Source organism: Castor canadensis, chromosome 5 (assembly GCF_047511655.1).
Source record: "Castor canadensis chromosome 5, mCasCan1.hap1v2, whole genome shotgun sequence".
Lineage (NCBI taxonomy): Eukaryota > Metazoa > Chordata > Mammalia > Rodentia > Castoridae > Castor > Castor canadensis.
Genome location: NC_133390.1, coordinates 57,001,639 through 57,005,718, shown reverse-complemented (window position 1 = coordinate 57,005,718; position 4,080 = coordinate 57,001,639).

Genomic DNA, 4,080 nt, shown 5'->3' with positions numbered 1-4,080 from the left:
TTAGCAAGATCCTATCTCAAAAATGAGTAAGGAGTGGTGGTACACACCTGCTGTCACAGCTTCTGGGAAGGTTGTAAGTGAGAGGATTGAGATTTGAGGACAGCCCAGGCAAAGTTAACTTGACACCTTATCTGAAGAACAAATTAAAAGCAAAAGGACTGGGAGTGTGGCTTAAGTGGTTGAGAACAAGGCACTGAGTTCAATCCCCAGTACTGCAAAATTTAAAAACAACAACAACAAAAAAAATTAAGATCTCAAATTACATGAAAGGCCAGGTTTGGATCCTTAAAAATCAGAATACACGGCAAAGTTGTGCTGCTATGCTGTATTCTTACATGACAAAAATGCCCCCCTTTTGAAATGATGAGTTTTCTAATTCCCCCAATTACCTCACATACTTCACTCATATATCTTTACATATCTGGTCTTTTTAAAGTCATTTGCAAGTTCAAGTAATGAATTTAGAATAGTGGGTCTCAACCCTAGTTGATTCTACCCCCAAAGGCCATTAGATAATGTCTGGAGACATTGTTTACTGTCACATCTGAAGGTGGGTACCACTGCCATCAATGGGTAATGTCCTAGGATGTTGCTAAACATCCTAAATTGCACAGTTCTCACCTCACTGCAAAACAATTATCCAGCCTAAAATGTCTGTGGTGCTGAGTCCAAGACACCCAAACTTATAAAACACCTAACATTCTCAAAACAGATTTTTTTAATTTTTATTTTTTTATTAATCATACGTGCATACAATGGTTGGGTCATTTCTCCCCCCTGCCCCCACTCCCTCCCTTACCACCCATTCCGCCCCCTCCCTCTCCCCCCACCCCCTCAATACCCAGCAGAAACTATTTTGCCCTTATCTCTAATTTTGTTGAAGAGAGAGTATAAGCCATAATAGGAAGGAACAAGTGTTCCTGGTTGAGATAAGGATAGCTATACAGGGAGTTGACTCAAATTAATTTCCTGTGCGTGTGTGTTACCTTCTAGGTTAATTCTTCTTTTTTTTTTTAACCAGGTCAAAAGCTTTATTAATTGTCTATCCAAACATAAGAAAAACTCATAAACCAAGCTCATCTGACTGTCTTCATCTGGATCACAAACATAGAGTCAAATGTTTCGCCTAAACAAAATTTTTGATAATTTTTTCTCTCTCTGGAAGTCAATTCTGGCCCATAAAGAGCAATTCACATAAGTCATATATATGTCCTCTGAAGGTCTTTAAGGCACATTGCTTCTAACAAAATGCTGTTGTATAATTATGTGATACCATCAAAGAATTCCTCTGAAAGGCTTGTCATCAGCACTCACGGGCTGTCTCTGTCCTTAACAGAGAATTGTGTCCTAGTCTTCTCCAGTGTTGCATAATCACAGCTTAATTCTTCTTGATCTAACCTTTTCTCTAGTTCCTGGTCCCCTTCTCCTATTGGCCTCAGTTGCTTTTAAGGTATCTGCTTTAGTTTCTCTGCGTTGAGGGCAACAAATGTTAGCTAATTTTTTAGGTGTCTTACCTATCCTCATACCTCCCTTGTGTGCACTCACTTTTATCTTGTGATCAAAGTTCAATCCCCTTGTTGTGTTTGCCCTTGATCTAATGTCTGCATATGAGAGAGAACATACGATTTTTGGTCTTTTGGGCCAGGCTAACCACACTCAGAATGATGTTCTCCAACTCCATCCATTTACCAGTGAATGACAACATTTCGTTCTTCTTCATGGCTGCATAAAATTCCATTGTGTATAAATACCACATTTTCTTGATCCATTCATCAGTAGTGGGGCATCTTGGCTGTTTCCATAACTTGGCTATTGTGAATAGTGCTGCAATAAACATGGGTGTGCAGGTGCCTCTGGAGTAACCTGTGTCACAGTCTTTTGGGTATATCCCCAAGAGTGGTATTGCTGGATCAAATGGTAGATCAATGTTTAGCTTTTTAAATAGCCTCCAAATTTTTTTTCAGAGTGGTTGTACTAGTTTACATTCCCACCAACAGTGTAAGAGGGTTCCTTTTTCCCCTGCATCCTTGCCAACACCTGTTGTTGGTAGTGTTGCTAATGATGGCTATTCTAACAGGGGTGAGGTGGAATCTTAGCGTGGTTTTAATTTGCATTTCCTTTATTGCTAGAGATGGTGAGCATTTTTTCATGTGTTTTTTGGCCATTTGAATTTCTTCTTTTCTTGAGAAAGTTCTGTTTAGTTCACTTGCCCATTTCTTTATTGGTTCATTAGTTTTGGGAGAATTTAGTTTTTTAAGTTCCCTATATATTCTGGTTATTAGTCCTTTGTCTGATGTGTAGCTGCTGGCAAATATTTTCTCCCACACTGTGGGTGTTCTCTTCAGTTTAGAGACCATTTCTTTTGATGAGCAGAAGCTTTTTAGTTTTATGAGGTCCCATTTATCTATGCTATCTCTTAGTTGCTGTGCTGCTGGGGTTTCGTTGAGAAAGTTCTTACTTATACCTACTAACTCCAGAGTATTTCCTACTCTTTCCTGTATCAACTTTAGAGTTTGTGGTCTGATATTAAGATCCTTGATCCATTTTGAGTTAATCTTGGTATAGGGTGATATACATGGATCTAGTTTCAGTTTTTTGCAGACTGCTAACCAGTTTTCCCAGCAGTTTTTGTTGAAGAGGCTGCTTTTTCTCCATTGTATATTTTTAGCTCCTTTGTCAAAGACAAGTTGGTTAGAGTTGTGTGGCTTCATATCTGGGTCCTCTACTCTGTTCCACTGGTCTTCGTGTCTGTTTTTGTGCCAGTACCATGCTGTTTTTATTGTTATTGCTTTGTAATATAGTTTGAAGTCAGGTATTGTGATACCTCCTGTATTGTTCTTTTGACTGAGTATTGCCTTGGCTATTCGTGGCCTCTTGTGTTTCCATATAAATTTAATGGTAGATTTTTCAATCTCTTTAATGAATATCATTGGAATTTTGATGGGAACTGCATTAAATATGTAGATTACTTTTGGGAGTATAGACATTTTTACTATGTTGATTCTACCAATCCATGAGCATGGGAGATCTCTCCACTTTCTATAGTCTTCCTCAATCTCTTTCTTCAGAATCAAAACAGATTTTTAATGATCTATTTATGTGTACTACTGAAGGACAGATTGCAGGAGGTCCCAAAAGGTGATAATTAGCCAGGGAGACACTTCTTCTCAGGAAACTTCTGTTTGCACCTGAGCGACATCTTCGCCCTCAGGCAATACAAAAAGGCTATAAAAACCAAATTTCCAACCTGACCCACAGGACCACCAGTTTCTGCGTCCCCCTGCATGCCTCCTCCCATGCAGCCTTTCTATTCTCTTCTCTACAAATAAAATCTTTCTGACCTCTGCTGCTGGAGTCCACCTGTGGTTTCATTCTCAGAGTGGACTCAAGAACCGTGAACACCTGAAATTCCTGCACGTGCATCATCTACAACTGACATTGTATGCTCATAAATATCTTCTTTCTACACTGTTTATTACCTAGCCCTGTTTTGTACCTGGGTTCCTAAATTTTGATGAGTTCATCTTTTAAATTTTTCTATTTGTTTCTTTTATAAAATCCTTTACTGAAGTTAAAGATACTTTGTTTTCCTCTAAGTACATTGCACATATTTCACAATATTGTCTTTAATCCATCTGGAATTTATGTGATGGGAATCAGAAATATAATTTTATTTCCATATGGATAGCCCAAAGCTTCATAGCATATTGTAAATGGTTCATGTTTCTCCACTAATTGGTAATGTCAACTCTCTTGTATACTCTTTCCATATAAATTCTCATCTATTTCCAGCCCATTTCCTATTTATTCCTGTGATATAACTAAGTTGCACTTTTATTAGGAATCTTGCTATATTATATTTATTCCTTATATTTCCTTAAAATTTACTTTTACATATAAATTTTAGCATCAGCAGTTTTTTAATTTTAGTTGAAACTACACTTAGCTTCTAAATTGGGCAAAGATATTGATTTTTCTCATTCATGAAAATTGTACCATTTGGATTTTCTATAACTTACAGAGAAATTTAACAATTTCTCCATAAAGGTAATGATAGATTTATTCCCAGGTGTTACAGTT